This window comes from Opisthocomus hoazin, chromosome 37 (assembly GCF_030867145.1).
Source record: "Opisthocomus hoazin isolate bOpiHoa1 chromosome 37, bOpiHoa1.hap1, whole genome shotgun sequence".
NCBI classification, from domain to species: Eukaryota; Metazoa; Chordata; class Aves; order Opisthocomiformes; family Opisthocomidae; genus Opisthocomus; species Opisthocomus hoazin.
In genome coordinates, this window is record NC_134450.1 from 1,928,901 (window position 1) to 1,948,189 (window position 19,289).

Sequence of the window (19,289 nt, forward strand, 5' to 3'; positions counted from 1 at the left end):
GTGTCCCTGCCAGGCTCCTTTCGCAGCCCTGCTCCGAAAGTGCGAACGTCTGCAGATAGCTGGCAGGCAGAAGGGGCTAGCCTGGAAAGCTGTTGCTCAGCCTCATCTGCCCATGGCAGTGCTCGCACAGAGGCACAGAGAATGGGGCTGCTTGCTTATCTTGCCACCTCAAACTTCAAACGTAGCCTGGGAAAGTTGGTTTCCCAGCCAGGCTCCTTTCGCAGCCCTGCTCCGAAAGTGCGAACGTCTGCAGATAGCTGGCAGCCAGAAGGGGCTAGCCTGGAAAGCTGTTGCTCAGCCTCATCTGCCCATGGCACTGTTCGCATAGAGGCACAGAGAATGGGGCTGCTTGCTTATCTTGCCACTTGAAACTTCAAACGCATGCTGGGAATGGTGGTGTCCCTGCCAGGCTCCTTTCGCAGCCCTGCTCCGAAAGTGCGAACGTCTGCAGATAGCTGGCAGCCAGAAGGGGCTAGCCTGGAAAGCTGTTGCTCAGCCTCATCTGCCAATGGCACTGTTCGCATAGAGGCACAGAGAATGGGGCTGCTTGCTTATCTTGCCACTTGAAACTTCAAACGCATGCTGGGAATGGTGGTGTCCCAGCCAGGCTCCTTTTGCAGCCCTGCTCCGAAAGTGCGAACGTCTGCAGATAGCTGGCAGGCAGAAGGGGCTAGCCTGGAAAGCTGTTGCTCAGCCTCATCTGCCCATGGCAGTGCTCGCACAGAGGCACAGAGAATGGGGCTGCTTGCTTATCTTGCCACCTCAGTCTTCAAACGTAGCCTGGGAAAGTTGGTGTCCCAGCCAGGCTCCTTTCGCAGCCCTGCTCCGAAAGTGCGAACGTCTGCAGATAGCTGGCAGCCAGAAGGTGCTAGCCTGGAAAGCTGTTGCTCAGCCTCATCTGCCCATGGCAGTGCTCGCACAGAGGCACAGAGAATGGGGCTGCTTGCTTATCTTGCCACTTGAAACTTCAAACGCATGCTGGGAATGGTGGTGTCCCAGCCAGGCTCCTTTCGCAGCCCTGCTCCGAAAGTGCGAACGTCTGCAGATAGCTGGCAGCCAGAAGGGGCTAGCCTGGAAAGCTGTTGCTCAGCCTCATCTGCCCATGGCACTGTTCGCATAGAGGCACAGAGAATGGGGCTGCTTGCTTATCTTGCCACCTCAAACTTCAAACGCATGCTGGGAATGGTGGTGTCCCTGCCAGGCTCCTTTCGCAGCCCTGCTCCGAAAGTGCGAACGTCTGCAGATAGCTGGCAGCCAGAAGGGGCTAGCCTGGAAAGCTGTTGCTCAGCCTCATCTGCCAATGGCACTGTTCGCATAGAGGCACAGAGAATGGGGCTGCTTGCTTGTCTTGCCACCTCAAACTTCAAACGCATGCTGGGAATGGTGGTGTCCCTGCCAGGCTCCTTTCGCAGCCCTGCTCCGAAAGTGCGAACGTCTGCAGATAGCTGGCAGCTAGAAGGGGCTAGCCTGGAAAGCTGTTGCTCAGCCTCATCTGCCCATGGCAGTGCTCGCACAGAGGCACAGAGAATGGGGCTGCTTGCTTGTCTTGCCACCTCAAACTTCAAACGTAGCCTGGGAAAGATGGTGTCCCTGCTAGGCTCCTTTCACAGCCCTGCTCCGAAAGTGCGAACGTCTGCAGATAGCTGGCAGGCAGAAGGGGCTAGCCTGGAAAGCTGTTGCTCAGCCTCATCTGCCAATGGCACTGTTCGCATAGAGGCACAGAGAATGGGGCTGCTTGCTTATCTTGCCACGTGAAACTTCAAACGCATGCTGGGAATGGTGGTGTCCCTGCCAGGCTCCTTTCGCAGCCCTGCTCCGAAAGTGCGAACGTCTGCAGATAGCTGGCAGGCAGAAGGGGCTAGCCTGGAAAGCTGTTGCTCAGCCTCATCTGCCCATGGCACTGTTCGCACAGAGGCACAGAGAATGGGGCTGCTTGCTTATCTTGCCACGTGAAACTTCAAACGCATGCTGGGAATGGTGGTGTCCCTGCCAGGCTCCTATCACAGCCCTGCTCCGAAAGTGCGAACGTCTGCAGATAGCTGGCAGGCAGAAGGGGCTAGCCTGGAAAGCTGTTGCTCAGCCTCATCTGCCCATGGCACTGTTCGCATAGAGGCACAGAGAATGGGGCTGCTTGCTTGTCTTGCCACCTCAAACTTCAAAAGTAGCCTGGGAAAGTTGGTGTCCCAGCCAGGCTCCTTTCGCAGCCCTGCTCTGAAAGTGCGAACGTCTGCAGATAGCTGGCAGGCAGAAGGGGCTAGCCTGGAAAGCTGTTGCTCAGCCTCATCTGCCCATGGCACTGTTCGCATAGAGGCACAGAGAATGGGGCTGCTTGCTTATCTTGCCACTTGAAACTTCAAACGCATGCTGGGAATGGTGGTGTCCCTGCCAGGCTCCTTTCGCAGCCCTGCTCCGAAAGTGCGAACGTCTGCAGATAGCTGGCAGCCAGAAGGGGCTAGCCTGGAAAGCTGTTGCTCAGCCTCATCTGCCCATGGCACTGTTCGCATAGAGGCACAGAGAATGGGGCTGCTTGCTTATCTTGCCACTTTAAACTTCAAACGCATGCTGGGAATGGTGGTGTCCCTGCCAGGCTCCTTTCGCAGCCCTGCTCCGAAAGTGCGAACGTCTGCAGATAGCTGGCAGCCAGAAGGGGCTAGCCTGGAAAGCTGTTGCTCAGCCTCATCTGCCCATGGCAGTGCTCGCACAGAGGCACAGAGAATGGGGCTGCTTGCTTATCTTGCCACCTCAAACTTCAAACGTAGCCTGGGAAAGTTGGTGTCCCAGCCAGGCTCCTTTCGCAGCCCTGCTCCGAAAGTGCGAACGTCTGCAGATAGCTGGCAGGCAGAAGGGGCTAGCCTGGAAAGCTGTTGCTCAGCCTCATCTGCCCATGGCAGTGCTCGCACAGAGGCACAGAGAATGGGGCTGCTTGCTTGTCTTGCCACCTCAAACTTCAAACGTAGCCTGGGAAAGTTGGTGTCCCAGCCAGGCTCCTTTCGCAGCCCTGCTCCGAAAGTGCGAACGTCTGCAGATAGCTGGCAGCCAGAAGGGGCTAGCCTGGAAAGCTGTTGCTCAGCCTCATCTGCCCATGGCACTGTTCGCATAGAGGCACAGAGAATGGGGCTGCTTGCTTATCTTGCCACTTGAAACTTCAAACGCATGCTGGGAATGGTGGTGTCCCTGCCAGGCTCCTTTCGCAGCCCTGCTCCGAAAGTGCGAACGTCTGCAGATAGCTGGCAGGCAGAAGGGGCTAGCCTGGAAAGCTGTTGCTCAGCCTCATCTGCCCATGGCAGTGCTCGCACAGAGGCACAGAGAATGGGGCTGCTTGCTTATCTTGCCACCTCAAACTTCAAACGTAGCCTGGGAAAGTTGGTTTCCCAGCCAGGCTCCTTTCGCAGCCCTGCTCCGAAAGTGCGAACGTCTGCAGATAGCTGGCAGCCAGAAGGGGCTAGCCTGGAAAGCTGTTGCTCAGCCTCATCTGCCCATGGCACTGTTCGCATAGAGGCACAGAGAATGGGGCTGCTTGCTTATCTTGCCACTTGAAACTTCAAACGCATGCTGGGAATGGTGGTGTCCCTGCCAGGCTCCTTTCGCAGCCCTGCTCCGAAAGTGCGAACGTCTGCAGATAGCTGGCAGCCAGAAGGGGCTAGCCTGGAAAGCTGTTGCTCAGCCTCATCTGCCAATGGCACTGTTCGCATAGAGGCACAGAGAATGGGGCTGCTTGCTTATCTTGCCACTTGAAACTTCAAACGCATGCTGGGAATGGTGGTGTCCCAGCCAGGCTCCTTTTGCAGCCCTGCTCCGAAAGTGCGAACGTCTGCAGATAGCTGGCAGGCAGAAGGGGCTAGCCTGGAAAGCTGTTGCTCAGCCTCATCTGCCCATGGCAGTGCTCGCACAGAGGCACAGAGAATGGGGCTGCTTGCTTATCTTGCCACCTCAGTCTTCAAACGTAGCCTGGGAAAGTTGGTGTCCCAGCCAGGCTCCTTTCGCAGCCCTGCTCCGAAAGTGCGAACGTCTGCAGATAGCTGGCAGCCAGAAGGTGCTAGCCTGGAAAGCTGTTGCTCAGCCTCATCTGCCCATGGCAGTGCTCGCACAGAGGCACAGAGAATGGGGCTGCTTGCTTATCTTGCCACTTGAAACTTCAAACGCATGCTGGGAATGGTGGTGTCCCAGCCAGGCTCCTTTCGCAGCCCTGCTCCGAAAGTGCGAACGTCTGCAGATAGCTGGCAGCCAGAAGGGGCTAGCCTGGAAAGCTGTTGCTCAGCCTCATCTGCCCATGGCACTGTTCGCATAGAGGCACAGAGAATGGGGCTGCTTGCTTATCTTGCCACCTCAAACTTCAAACGCATGCTGGGAATGGTGGTGTCCCTGCCAGGCTCCTTTCGCAGCCCTGCTCCGAAAGTGCGAACGTCTGCAGATAGCTGGCAGCCAGAAGGGGCTAGCCTGGAAAGCTGTTGCTCAGCCTCATCTGCCAATGGCACTGTTCGCATAGAGGCACAGAGAATGGGGCTGCTTGCTTGTCTTGCCACCTCAAACTTCAAACGCATGCTGGGAATGGTGGTGTCCCTGCCAGGCTCCTTTCGCAGCCCTGCTCCGAAAGTGCGAACGTCTGCAGATAGCTGGCAGCTAGAAGGGGCTAGCCTGGAAAGCTGTTGCTCAGCCTCATCTGCCCATGGCAGTGCTCGCACAGAGGCACAGAGAATGGGGCTGCTTGCTTGTCTTGCCACCTCAAACTTCAAACGTAGCCTGGGAAAGATGGTGTCCCTGCTAGGCTCCTTTCACAGCCCTGCTCCGAAAGTGCGAACGTCTGCAGATAGCTGGCAGGCAGAAGGGGCTAGCCTGGAAAGCTGTTGCTCAGCCTCATCTGCCAATGGCACTGTTCGCATAGAGGCACAGAGAATGGGGCTGCTTGCTTATCTTGCCACGTGAAACTTCAAACGCATGCTGGGAATGGTGGTGTCCCTGCCAGGCTCCTTTCGCAGCCCTGCTCCGAAAGTGCGAACGTCTGCAGATAGCTGGCAGGCAGAAGGGGCTAGCCTGGAAAGCTGTTGCTCAGCCTCATCTGCCCATGGCACTGTTCGCACAGAGGCACAGAGAATGGGGCTGCTTGCTTATCTTGCCACGTGAAACTTCAAACGCATGCTGGGAATGGTGGTGTCCCTGCCAGGCTCCTATCACAGCCCTGCTCCGAAAGTGCGAACGTCTGCAGATAGCTGGCAGGCAGAAGGGGCTAGCCTGGAAAGCTGTTGCTCAGCCTCATCTGCCCATGGCACTGTTCGCATAGAGGCACAGAGAATGGGGCTGCTTGCTTATCTTGCCACTTGAAACTTCAAACGCATGCTGGGAATGGTGGTGTCCCTGCCAGGCTCCTTTCGCAGCCCTGCTCCGAAAGTGCGAACGTCTGCAGATAGCTGGCAGCCAGAAGGGGCTAGCCTGGAAAGCTGTTGCTCAGCCTCATCTGCCCATGGCAGTGCTCGCACAGAGGCACAGAGAATGGGGCTGCTTGCTTATTTTGCCACCTCAAACTTCAAACGTAGCCTGGGAAAGTTGGTGTTCCAGCCAGGCTCCTTTCGCAGCCCTGCTCCGAAAGTGCGAACGTCTGCAGATAGCTGGCAGGCAGAAGGGGCTAGCCTGGAAAGCTGTTGCTCAGCCTCATCTGCCCATGGCAGTGCTCGCACAGAGGCACAGAGAATGGGGCTGCTTGCTTGTCTTGCCACCTCAAACTTCAAACGTAGCCTGGGAAAGTTGGTGTCCCAGCCAGGCTCCTTTCGCAGCCCTGCTCCGAAAGTGCGAACGTCTGCAGATAGCTGGCAGCCAGAAGGGGCTAGCCTGGAAAGCTGTTGCTCAGCCTCATCTGCCCATGGCAGTGCTCGCACAGAGGCACAGAGAATGGGGCTGCTTGCTTATCTTGCCACTTGAAACTTCAAACGCATGCTGGGAATGGTGGTGTCCCTGCCAGGCTCCTTTCGCAGCCCTGCTCCGAAAGTGCGAACGTCTGCAGATAGCTGGCAGGCAGAAGGGGCTAGCCTGGAAAGCTGTTGCTCAGCCTCATCTGCCCATGGCAGTGCTCGCACAGAGGCACAGAGAATGGGGCTGCTTGCTTGTCTTGCCACCTCAAACTTCACACGTAGCCTGGGAATGGTGGTGTCCCTGCCAGGCTCCTTTCGCAGCCCTGCTCCGAAAGTGCGAACGTCTGCAGATAGCTGGCAGGCAGAAGGGGCTAGCCTGGAAAGCTGTTGCTCAGCCTCATCTGCCAATGGCACTGTTCGCATAGAGGCACAGAGAATGGGGCTGCTTGCTTATCTTGCCACGTGAAACTTCAAACGCATGCTGGGAATGGTGGTGTCCCTGCCAGGCTCCTATCACAGCCCTGCCCGAAAGTGCGAACGTCTGCAGATAGCTGGCAGCCAGAAGGGGCTAGCCTGGAAAGATGTTGCTCAGCCTCATCTGCCCATGGCACTGTTCGCATAGAGGCACAGAGAATGGGACTGCTTGCTTGTCTTGCCACCTCAAACTTCAAACGTAGCCTGGGAAAGTTGGTGTCCCAGCCAGGCTCCTTTCGCAGCCCTGCTCCGAAAGTGCGAACGTCTGCAGATAGCTGGCAGCCAGAAGGGGCTAGCCTGGAAAGCTGTTGCTCAGCCTCATCTGCCCATGGCACTGTTCGCATAGAGGCACAGAGAATGGGGCTACTTGCTTATCTTGTCACTTGAAACTTCAAACGCATGCTGGGAATGGTGGTGTCCCTGCCAGGCTCCTTTCGCAGCCCTGCTCCGAAAGTGCGAACGTCTGCAGATAGCTGACAGGCAGAAGGGGCTAGCCTGGAAAGCTGTTGCTCAGCCTCATCTGCCCATGGCAGTGCTCGCACAGAGGCACAGAGAATGGGGCTGCTTGCTTGTCTTGCCACCTCAAACTTCAAACGTAGCCTGGGAAAGTTGGTGTCCCAGCCAGGCTCCTTTCGCAGCCCTGCTCCGAAAGTGCGAACGTCTGCAGATAGCTGGCAGGCAGAAGGGGCTAGCCTGGAAAGCTGTTGCTCAGCCTCATCTGCCCATGGCACTGTTCGCATAGAGGCACAGAGAATGGGGCTGCTTGCTTATCTTGCCACTTGAAACTTCAAACGCATGCTGGGAATGGTGGTGTCCCTGCCAGGCTCCTTTCGCAGCCCTGCTCCGAAAGTGCGAACGTCTGCAGATAGCTGGCAGGCAGAAGGGGCTAGCCTGGAAAGCTGTTGCTCAGCCTCATCTGCCCATGGCACTGTTCGCATAGAGGCACAGAGAATGGGGCTGCTTGCTTGTCTTGCCACCTCAAACTTCAAAGGTAGCCTGGGAAAGTTGTTGTCCCAGCCAGGCTCCTTTCGCAGCCCTGCTCCGAAAGTGCGAACGTCTGCAGATAGCTGGCAGGCAGAAGGGGCTAGCCTGGAAAGCTGTTGCTCAGCCTCATCTGCCCATGGCACTGTTCGCATAGAGGCACAGAGAATGGGGCTACTTGCTTATCTTGCACCTCAAACTTCAAACGCATGCTGGGAATGGTGGTGTCCCTGCCAGGCTCCTTTCGCAGCCCTGCTCCGAAAGTGCGAACGTCTGCAGATAGCTGGCAGGCAGAAGGGGCTAGCCTGGAAAGCTGTTGCTCAGCCTCATCTGCCCATGGCACTGTTCGCATAGAGGCACAGAGAATGGGGCTGCTTGCTTCTCTTGCCTCTTGAAACTTCAAACGCATGCTGGGAATGGTGGTGTCCCTGCCAGGCTCCTATCACAGCCCTGCTCCGAAAGTGCGAACGTCTGCAGATAGCTGGCAGCCAGAAGGGGCTAGCCTGGAAAGCTGTTGCTCAGCCTCATCTGCCCATGGCAGTGCTCGCACAGAGGCACAGAGACTGGTGCTGCTTGCTTGTCTTGCCACCTCAAACTTCAAACGTAGCCTGGGAAAGTTGGTGTCCCAGCCAGGCTCCTTTCGCAGCCCTGCTCCGAAAGTGCGAACGTCTGCAGATAGCTGGCAGCCAGAAGGGGCTAGCCTGGAAAGCTGTTGCTCAGCCTCATCTGCCCATGGCACTGTTCGCATAGAGGCACAGAGAATGGGGCTGCTTGCTTATCTTGCCACTTGAAACTTCAAACGCATGCTGGGAATGGTGGTGTCCCTGTCAGGCTCCTTTCGCAGCCCTGCTCCGAAAGTGCGAACGTCTGCAGATAGCTGGCAGCCAGAAGGGGCTAGCCTGGAAAGCTGTTGCTCAGCCTCATCTGCCCATGGCACTGTTCGCATAGAGGCACAGAGAATGGGGCTGCTTGCTTATCTTGCCACTTGAAACTTCAAACGCATGCTGGGAATGGTGGTGTCCCTGCCAGGCTCCTATCACAGCCCTGCTCCGAAAGTGCGAACGTCTGCAGATAGCTGGCAGCCAGAAGGGGCTAGCCTGGAAAGCTGTTGCTCAGCCTCATCTGCCAAAGGCACTGTTCGCATAGAGGCACAGAGAATGGGGCTGCTTGCTTATCTTGCCACTTGAAAATTCAAACGCATGCTGGGAATGGTGGTGTCCCTGCCAGGCTCCTTTCGCAGCCCTGCTCCGAAAGTGCGAACGTCTGCAGATAGCTGGCAGCCAGAAGGTGCTAGCCTGGAAAGCTGTTGCTCAGCCTCATCTGCCCATGGCACTGTTCGCACAGAGGCACAGAGAATGGGGCTGCTTGCTTATCTTGCCACGTGAAACTTCAAACGCATGCTGGGAATGGTGGTGTCCCTGCCAGGCTCCTATCACAGCCCTGCCCGAAAGTGCGAACGTCTGCAGATAGCTGGCAGCCAGAAGGGGCTAGCCTGGAAAGCTGTTGCTCAGCCTCATCTGCCCATGGCACTGTTCGCATAGAGGCACAGAGAATGGGGCTGCTTGCTTGTCTTGCCACCTCAAACTTCAAACGTAGCCTGGGAAAGTTGGTGTCCCAGCCAGGCTCCTTTCGCAGCCCTGCTCCGAAAGTGCGAACGTCTGCAGATAGCTGACAGCCAGAAGGGGCTAGCCTGGAAAGCTGTTGCTCAGCCTCATCTGCCCATGGCACTGTTCGCATAGAGGCACAGAGAATGGGGCTGCTTGCTTATCTTGCCACTTGAAACTTCAAACGCATGCTGGGAATGGTGGTGTCCCTGCCAGGCTCCTTTCGCAGCCCTGCTCCGAAAGTGCGAACGTCTGCAGATAGCTGGCAGGCAGAAGTGGCTAGCCTGGAAAGCTGTTGCTCAGCCTCATCTGCCCATGGCACTGTTCGCATAGAGGCACAGAGAATGGGGCTACTTGCTTATCTTGTCACTTGAAACTTCAAACACATGCTGGGAATGGTGGTGTCCCTGCCAGGCTCCTTTCGCAGCCCTGCTCCGAAAGTGCGAACGTCTGCAGATAGCTGGCAGCCAGAAGGGGCTAGCCTGGAAAGCTGTTGCTCAGCCTCATCTGCCCATGGCAGTGCTCGCACAGAGGCACAGAGAATGGGGCTGCTTGCTTGTCTTGCCACCTCAAACTTCAAACGTAGCCTGGGAAAGTTGGTGTCACTGCCAGGCTCCTTTCGCAGCCCTGCTCCGAAAGTGCGAACGTCTGCAGATAGCTGGCAGGCAGAAGGGGCTAGCCTGGAAAGCTGTTGCTCAGCCTCATCTGCCCATGGCACTGTTCGCATAGAGGCACAGAGAATGGGGCTGCTTGCTTATCTTGCCACTTGAAACTTCAAACGCATGCTGGGAATGGTGGTGTCCCTGCCAGGCTCCTTTCGCAGCCCTGCTCCGAAAGTGCGAACGTCTGCAGATAGCTGGCAGCCAGAAGGGGCTAGCCTGGAAAGCTGTTGCTCAGCCTCATCTGCACATGGCACTGTTCGCATAGAGGCACAGAGAATGGGGCTGCTTGCTTGTCTTGCCACCTCAAACTTCAAACGTAGCCTGGGAAAGTTGGTGTCCCAGCCAGGCTCCTTTCGCAGCCCTGCTCCGAAAGTGCGAACGTCTGCAGATAGCTGGCAGGCAGAAGGGGCTAGCCTGGAAAGCTGTTGCTCAGCCTCATCTGCCCATGGCAGTGCTTGCACAGAGGCACAGAGAATGGGGCTGCTTGCTTGTCTTGCCACCTCAAACTTCAAACGTAGCCTGGGAAAGATGGTGTCCCTGCCAGGCTCCTTTCGCAGCCCTGCTCCGAAAGTGCGAACGTCTGCAGATAGCTGACAGGCAGAAGGGGATAGCCTGGAAAGCTGTTGCTCAGCCTCATCTGCCAATGGCACTGTTCGCATAGAGGCACAGAGAATGGGGCTGCTTGCTTATCTTGCCACTTGAAACTTCAAACGCATGCTGGGAATGGTGGTGTCCCAGCCAGGCTCCTTTCGCAGCCCTGCTCCGAAAGTGCGAACGTCTGCAGATAGCTGGCAGCCAGAAGGTGCTAGCCTGGAAAGCTGTTGCTCAGCCTCATCTGCCCATGGCACTGTTCGCACAGAGGCACAGAGAATGGGGCTGCTTGCTTATCTTGCCACGTGAAACTTCAAAGGCATGCTGGGAATGGTGGTGTCCCTGCTAGGCTCCTATCACAGCCCTGCCCGAAAGTGCGAACGTCTGCAGATAGCTGGCAGACAGAAGGGGCTAGCCTGGAAAGCTGTTGCTCAGCCTCATCTGCCCATGGCACTGTTCGCATAGAGGCACAGAGAATGGGGCTACTTGCTTATCTTGCCACTTGAAACTTCAAACGCATGCTGGGAAAGTTGGTGTCCCTGCCAGGCTCCTTTCGCAGCCCTGCTCCGCAAGTGCGAACGTCTGCAGATAGCTGGCAGCCAGAAGGGGCTAACCTGGAAAGCTGTTGCTCAGCCTCATCTGCCCATGGCAGTGCTCGCACAGAGGCACAGAGAATGGGGCTGCTTGCTTATCTTGCCACCTCAAACTTCAAACGTAGCCTGGGAAAGTTGGTGTCCCAGCCAGGCTCCTTTCGCAGCCCTGCTCCGAAAGTGCGAACGTCTGCAGATAGCTGGCAGCCAGAAGGGGCTAGCCTGGAAAGCTGTTGCTCAGCCTCATCTGCCCATGGCACTGTTCGCATAGAGGCACAGAGAATGGGGCTGCTTGCTTATCTTGCCACTTGAAACTTCAAACGCATTCTGGGAATGGTGGTGTCCCTGCCAGGCTCCTATCACAGCCCTGCTCCGAAAGTGCGAACGTCTGCAGATAGCTGGCAGGCAGAACGGGCTAGCCTGGAAAGCTGTTGCTCAGCCTCATCTGCCAATGGCACTGTTCGCATAGAGGCACAGAGAATGGGGCTGCTTGCTTATCTTGCCACTTGAAACTTCAAAGGCATGCTGGGAATGGTGGTGTCCCTGCCAGGCTCCTACCAGAGCCCTGCTCCGAATGTGCGAACGTCTGCAGATAGCTGGCAGCCAGAAGGGGCTAGCCTGGAAAGCTGTTGCTCAGCCTCATCTGCCCATGGCACTGTTCGCATAGAGGCACAGAGAATGGGGCTGCTTGCTTATCTTGCCACTTGAAACTTCAAACGCATGCTGGGAATGGTGGTGTCCCTGCCAGGCTCCTATCACAGCCCTGCTCCAAAAGTGCGAACGTCTGCAGATAGCTGGCAGCCAGAAGGGGCTAGCCTGGAAAGCTGTTGCTCAGCCTCATCTGCCCATGGCAGTGCTCGCACAGAGGCACAGAGAATGGGGCTGCTTGCTTGTCTTGCCACCTCAAACTTCAAACGTAGCCTGGGAAAGATGGTGTCCCTGCTAGGCTCCTTTCGCAGCCCTGCTCTTGAAATGCGAACGTCTGCAGATAGCTGGCAGCCAGAAGGGGCTAGCCTGGAAAGCTGTTGCTCAGCCTCATCTGCCCATGGCACTGTTCGCATAGAGGCACAGAGAATGGGGCTGCTTGCTTATCTTGCCACTTGAAACTTCAAACGCATGCTGGGAATGGTGGTGTCCCTGCCAGGCTCCTTTCGCAGCCCTGCTCCGAAAGTGCGAACGTCTGCAGATAGCTGGCAGGCAGAAGGGGCTAGCCTGGAAAGCTGTTGCTCAGCCTCATCTGCCAATGGCACTGTTCGCATAGAGGCACAGAGAATGGTGCTGCTTGCTTATCTTGCCACTTGAAACTTCAAAGGCATGCTGGGAATGGTGGTGTCCCTGCCAGGCTCCTATCAGAGCCCTGCTCCGAATGTGCGAACGTCTGCAGATAGCTGGCAGGCAGAAGGGGCTAGCCTGGAAAGCTGTTGCTCAGCCTCATCTGCCCATGGCACTGTTCGCATAGAGGCACAGAGAATGGGGCTGCTTGCTTATCTTGCCACTTGAAACTTCAAACGCATGCTGGGAATGGTGGTGTCCCTGCCAGGTTCCTTTCGAAGCCCTGCTCCGAAAGTGCGAACGTCTGCAGATAGCTGGCAGGCAGAAGGGGCTAGCCTGGAAAGCTGTTGCTCAGCCTCATCTGCCCATGGCACTGTTCGCATAGAGGCACAGAGAATGGGGCTGCTTGCTTGTCTTGCCACCTCAAACTTCAAACGTAGCCTGGGAAAGTTGTTGTCCCAGCCAGGCTCCTTTCGCAGCCCTGCTCTGAAAGTGCGAACGTCTGCAGATAGCTGGCAGCCAGAAGGGGCTAGCCTGGAAAGCTGTTGCTCAGCCTCATCTGCCCATGGCAGTGCTCGCACAGAGGCACAGAGAATGGGGCTGCTTGCTTGTCTTGCCACCTCAAACTTCAAACGTAGCCTGGGAAAGTTGGTATCCCAGCCAGGCTCCTTTCGCAGCCCTGCTCCGAAAGTGCGAACGTCTGCAGATAGCTGGCAGGCAGAAGGGGCTAGCCTGGAAAGCTGTTGCTCAGCCTCATCTGCCCATGGCACTGCTCGCACAGAGGCACAGAGAATGGGGCTGCTTGCTTGTCTTGCCACCTCAAACTTCAAACGTAGCCTGGGAAAGTTGGTGTCCCAGCCAGGCTCCTTTCGCAGCCCTGCTCCGAAAGTGCGAACGTCTGCAGATAGCTGGCAGCCAGAAGGGGCTAGCCTGGAAAGGTGTTGCTCAGCCTCATCTGCCCATGGCAGTGCTTGCACAGAGGCACAGAGAATGGGGCTGCTTGCTTGTCTTGCCACCTCAAACTTCAAACGTAGCCTGGGAAAGATGGTGTCCCTGCCAGGCTCCTTTCGCAGCCCTGCTCCGAAAGTGCGAACGTCTGCAGATAGCTGACAGGCAGAAGGGGATAGCCTGGAAAGCTGTTGCTCAGCCTCATCTGCCAATGGCACTGTTCGCATAGAGGCACAGAGAATGGGGCTGCTTGCTTATCTTGCCACTTGAAACTTCAAACGCATGCTGGGAATGGTGGTGTCCCAGCCAGGCTCCTTTCGCAGCCCTGCTCCGAAAGTGCGAACGTCTGCAGATAGCTGGCAGCCAGAAGGTGCTAGCCTGGAAAGCTGTTGCTCAGCCTCATCTGCCCATGGCACTGTTCGCACAGAGGCACAGAGAATGGGGCTGCTTGCTTATCTTGCCACGTGAAACTTCAAAGGCATGCTGGGAATGGTGGTGTCCCTGCTAGGCTCCTATCACAGCCCTGCCCGAAAGTGCGAACGTCTGCAGATAGCTGGCAGCCAGAAGTGGCTAGCCTGGAAAGCTGTTGCTCAGCCTCATCTGCCCATGGCACTGTTCGCATAGAGGCACAGAGAATGGGGCTACTTGCTTATCTTGCCACTTGAAACTTCAAACGCATGCTGGGAAAGTTGGTGTCCCTGCCAGGCTCCTTTCGCAGCCCTGCTCCGCAAGTGCGAACGTCTGCAGATAGCTGGCAGCCAGAAGGGGCTAACCTGGAAAGCTGTTGCTCAGCCTCATCTGCCCATGGCAGTGCTCGCACAGAGGCACAGAGAATGGGGCTGCTTGCTTATCTTGCCACCTCAAACTTCAAACGTAGCCTGGGAAAGTTGGTGTCCCAGCCAGGCTCCTTTCGCAGCCCTGCTCCGAAAGTGCGAACGTCTGAAGATAGCTGGCAGCCAGAAGGGGCTAGCCTGGAAAGCTGTTGCTCAGCCTCATCTGCCCATGGCAGTGTTCGCATAGAGGCACAGAGAATGGGGCTGCTTGCTTATCTTGCCACTTGAAACTTCAAACGCATGCTGGGAATGGTGGTGTCCCTGCCAGGCTCCTATCACAGCCCTGCTCCGAAAGTGCGAACGTCTGCAGATAGCTGGCAGGCAGAACGGGCTAGCCTGGAAAGCTGTTGCTCAGCCTCATCTGCCAATGGCACTGTTCGCATAGAGGCACAGAGAATGGGGCTGCTTGCTTATCTTGCCACTTGAAACTTCAAAGGCATGCTGGGAATGGTGGTGTCCCTGCCAGGCTCCTATCAGAGCCCTGCTCCGAATGTGCGAACGTCTGCAGATAGCTGGCAGCCAGAAGGGGCTAGCCTGGAAAGCTGTTGCTCAGCCTCATCTGCCCATGGCACTGTTCGCATAGAGGCACAGAGAATGGGGCTGCTTGCTTATCTTGCCACTTGAAACTTCAAACGCATGCTGGGAATGGTGGTGTCCCTGCCAGGCTCCTATCACAGCCCTGCTCCAAAAGTGCGAACGTCTGCAGATAGCTGGCAGCCAGAAGGGGCTAGCCTGGAAAGCTGTTGCTCAGCCTCATCTGCCCATGGCAGTGCTCGCACAGAGGCACAGAGAATGGGGCTGCTTGCTTGTCTTGCCACCTCAAACTTCAAACGTAGCCTGGGAAAGTTGGTGTCCCAGCCAGGCTCCTTTCGCAGCCCTGCTCCGAAAGTGCGAACGTCTACAGATAGCTGGCAGGCAGAAGGGGCTAGCCTGGAAAGCTGTTGCTCAGCCTCATCTGCCCATGGCACTGTTCGCATAGAGGCACAGAGAATGGGGCTGCTTGCTTGTCTTGCCACCTCAAACTTCAAACGTAGCCTGGGAAAGATGGTGTCCCTGCTAGGCTCCTTTCGCAGCCCTGCTCTTGAAATGCGAACGTCTGCAGATAGCTGGCAGCCAGAAGGGGTTAGCCTGGAAAGCTGTTGCTCAGCCTCATCTGCCCATGGCACTGTTCGCATAGAGGCACAGAGAATGGGGCTGCTTGCTTATCTTGCCACTTGAAACTTCAAACGCATGCTCTGAATGGTGGTGTCCCTGCCAGGCTCCTTTCGCAGCCCTGCTCCGAAAGTGCGAACGTCTGCAGATAGCTGGCAGGCAGAAGGGGCTAGCCTGGAAAGCTGTTGCTCAGCCTCATCTGCCAATGGCACTGTTCGCATAGAGGCACAGAGAATGGGGCTGCTTGCTTATCTTGCCACTTGAAACTTCAAAGGCATGCTGGGAATGGTGGTGTCCCTGCCAGGCTCCTATCAGAGCCCTGCTCCGAATGTGCGAACGTCTGCAGATAGCTGGCAGCCAGAAGGGGCTAGCCTGGAAAGCTGTTGCTCAGCCTCATCTGCCCATGGCACTGTTCGCATAGAGGCACAGAGAATGGGGCTGCTTGCTTATCTTGCCACTTGAAACTTCAAACGCATGCTGGGAATGGTGGTGTCCCTGCCAGGTTCCTTTCGAAGCCCTGCTCCGAAAGTGCGAACGTCTGCAGATAGCTGGCAGGCAGAAGGGGCTAGCCTGGAAAGCTGTTGCTCAGCCTCATCTGCCCATGGCACTGTTCGCATAGAGGCACAGAGAATGGGGCTGCTTGCTTGTCTTGCCACCTCAAACTTCAAACGTAGCCTGGGAAAGTTGGTGTCCCAGCCAGGCTCCTTTCGCAGCCCTGCTCTGAAAGTGCGAACGTCTGCAGATAGCTGGCAGCCAGAAGGGGCTAGCCTGGAAAGCTGTTGCTCAGCCTCATCTGCCCATGGCAGTGCTCGCACAGAGGCACAGAGAATGGGGCTGCTTGCTTGTCTTGCCACCTCAAACTTCAAACGTAGCCTGGGAAAGTTGGTATCCCAGCCAGGCTCCTTTCGCAGCCCTGCTCCGAAAGTGCGAACGTCTGCAGATAGCTGGCAGGCAGAAGGGGCTAGCCTGGAAAGCTGTTGCTCAGCCTCATCTGCCCATGGCACTGTTCGCACAGAGGCACAGAGAATGGGGCTGCTTGCTTGTCTTGCCACCTCAAACTTCAAACGTAGCCTGGGAAAGTTGGTGTCCCAGCCAGGCTCCTTTCGCAGCCCTGCTCCGAAAGTGCGAACGTCTGCAGATAGCTGGCAGCCAGAAGGGGCTAGCCTGGAAAGCTGTTGCTCAGCCTCATCTGCCCATGGCACTGTTCGCATAGAGGCACAGAGAATGGGGCTGCTTGCTTATCTTGCCACTTGAAACTTCAAACGCATGCTGGGAATGGTGGTGTCCCTGCCAGGCTCCTATCACAGCCCTGCTCCGAAAGTGCGAACGTCTGCAGATAGCTGGCAGGCAGAAGGGGCTAGCCTGGAAAGCTGTTGCTCAGCCTCATCTGCCAATGGCACTGTTCGCATAGAGGCACAGAGAATGGTGCTGCTGGCTTATCTTGCCACTTGAAACTTCAAAGGCATGCTGGGAATGGTGGTGTCCCTGCCAGGCTCCTATCAGAGCCCTGCTCCGAATGTGCGAACGTCTGCAGATAGCTGGCAGGCAGAAGGGGCTAGCCTGGAAAGCTGTTGCTCAGCCTCATCTGCCCATGGCACTGTTCGCATAGAGGCACAGAGAATGGGGCTGCTTGCTTATCTTGCCACTTGAAACTTCAAACGCATGCTGGGAATGGTGGTGGTGTCCCTGCCAGGCTCCTTTCGCAGCCCTGCTCCGAAAGTGCGAACGTCTGCAGATAGCTGGCAGGCAGAAGTGGCTAGCCTGGAAAGCTGTTGCTCAGCCTCATCTGCCCATGGCACTGTTCGCATAGAGGCACAGAGAATGGGGCTACTTGCTTATCTTGCCACGTGAAACTTCAAACGCATGCTGGGAATGGTGGTGTCCCTGCCAGGCTCCTTTCGCAGCCCTGCTCCGAAAGTGCGAACGTCTGCAGATAGCTGGCAGCCAGAAGGGGCTACCCTGGAAAGCTGTTGATCAGCCTCATCTGCCCATGGCAGTGCTCGCACAGAGGCACAGAGAATGGGGCTGCTTGCTTGTCTTGCCACCTCAAACTTCAAACGTAGCCTGGGAAAGTTGGTGTCCCAGCCAGGCTCCTTTCGCAGCCCTGCTCCGAAAGTGCGAATGTCTGCAGATAGCTGGCAGCCAGAAGGGGCTAGCCTGGAAAGCTGTTGCTCAGCCTCATCTGCGCATGGCACTGTTCGCATAGAGGCACAGAGAATGGGGCTGCTTGCTTATCTTGCCACTTGAAACTTCAAACGCATGCTGGGAATGGTGGTGTCCCTGCCAGGCTCCTATCAGAGCCCTGCTCCGAAAGTGCGAACGTCTGCAGATAGCTGGCAGGCAGAACGGGCTAGCCTGGAAAGCTGTTGCTCAGCCTCATCTGCCAATGTCACTGTTCGCATAGAGGCACAGAGAATGGGGCTGCTTGCTTATCTTGCCACTTGAAACTTCAAACGCATGCTGGGAATGGTGGTGTCCCAGCCAGGCTCCTTTCGCAGCCCTGCTCCGAAAGTGCGAACGTCTGCAGATAGCTGGCAGGCAGAAGGGGCTAGCCTGGAAAGCTGTTGCTCAGCCTCATCTGCCCATGGCAGTGCTTGCACAGAGGCACAGAAAATGGGGCTGCTTGCTTATCTTGCCACCTCAAACTTCAAACGTAGCCTGGGAAAGATGGTGTCCCTGCCAGGCTCCTTTCGCAGCCCTGCTCCGAAAGTGCGAACGTCTGCAGATAGCTGGCAGGCAGAAGGGGCTAGCCTGGAAAGCTGTTGCTCAGCCTCATCTGCCAATGGCACTGTTCGCATAGAGGCACAGAGAATGGGGCTGCTTGCTTATCTTGCCACTTGAAACTTCAAACGCATGCTGGGAATGGTGGTGTCCCAGCCAGGCTCCTTTCGCAGCCCTGCTCCGAAAGTGCGAACGTCTGCAGATAGCTGGCAGCCAGAAGGTGCTAGCCTGGAAAGCTGTTGCTCAGCCTCATCTGCCCATGGCACTGTTCGCACAGAGGCACAGAGAATGGGGCTGCTTGCTTATCTTGCCACGTGAAACTTCAAACGCATGCTGGGAATGGTGGTGTCCCTGCCAGGCTCCTATCACAGCCCTGCCCGAAAGTGCGAACGTCTGCAGATAGCTGGCATCCAGAAGGGGCTAGCCTGGAAAGATGTTGCTCAGCCTCATCTGCCCATGGCACTGTTCGCATAGAGGCACAGAGAATGGGGCTGCTTGCTTGTCTTGCCACCTCAAACTTCAAACGTAGCCTGGGAAAGTTGGTGTCCCAGCCAGGCTCCTTTCGCAGCCCTGCTCCGAAAGTGCGAACGTCTGCAGATAGCTGGCAGCCAGAAGGGGCTAACCTGGAAAGCTGTTGCTCAGCCTCATCTGCCCATGGCAGTGCTCGCACAGAGGCACAAAGAATGGGGCTGCTTGCTTATCTTGCCACCTCAAACTTCAAACGTAGCCTGGGAAAGTTGGTGTCCCTGCCAGGCTCCTTTCGCAGCCCTGCTCCGAAAGTGCGAACGTCTGCAGATAGCTGGCAGCCAGAAGGGGCTAGCCTGGAAAGCTGTTGCTCAGCCTCATCTGCCCATGGCACTGTTCGCATAGAGGCACAGAGAATGGGGCTGCTTGCTTATCTTGCCACTTGAAACTTCAAACGCATGCTGGGAATGGTGGTGTCCCTGCCAGGCTCCTTTCGCAGCCCTGCTCCAAAAGTGCGAACGTCTGCAGATAGCTGGCAGCCAGAAGGGGCTAGCCTGGAAAGCTGTTGCTCAGCCTCATCTGCCCATGGCAGTGCTCGCACAGAGGCACAGAGAATGGGGCTGCTTGCTTATCTTGCCACTTGAAACTTCAAACGCATGCTGGGAATGGTGGTGTCCCTGCCAGGTTCCTTTCGAAGCCCTGCTCCGAAAGTGCGAACGTCTGCAGATAGCTGGCAGGCAGAAGGGGCTAGCCTGGAAAGCTGTTGCTCAGCCTCATCTGCCCATGGCACTGTTCGCATAGAGGCACAGAGAATGGGGCTGCTTGCTTGTCTTGCCACCTCAAACTTCAAACGTAGCCTGGGAAAGTTGGTGTCCCAGCCAGGCTCCTTTCGCAGCCCTGCTCTGAAAGTGCGAACGTCTGCAGATAGCTGGCAGCCAGAAGGGGCTAGCCTGGAAAGCTGTTGCTCAGCCTCATCTGCCCATGGCAGTGCTCGCACAGAGGCACAGAGAATGGGGCTGCTTGCTTGTCTTGCCACCTCAAACTTCAAACGTAGCCTGGGAAAGTTGGTATCCCAGCCAGGCTCCTTTCGCAGCCCTGCTCCGAAAGTGCGAACGTCTGCAGATAGCTGGCAGGCAGAAGGGGCTAGCCTGGA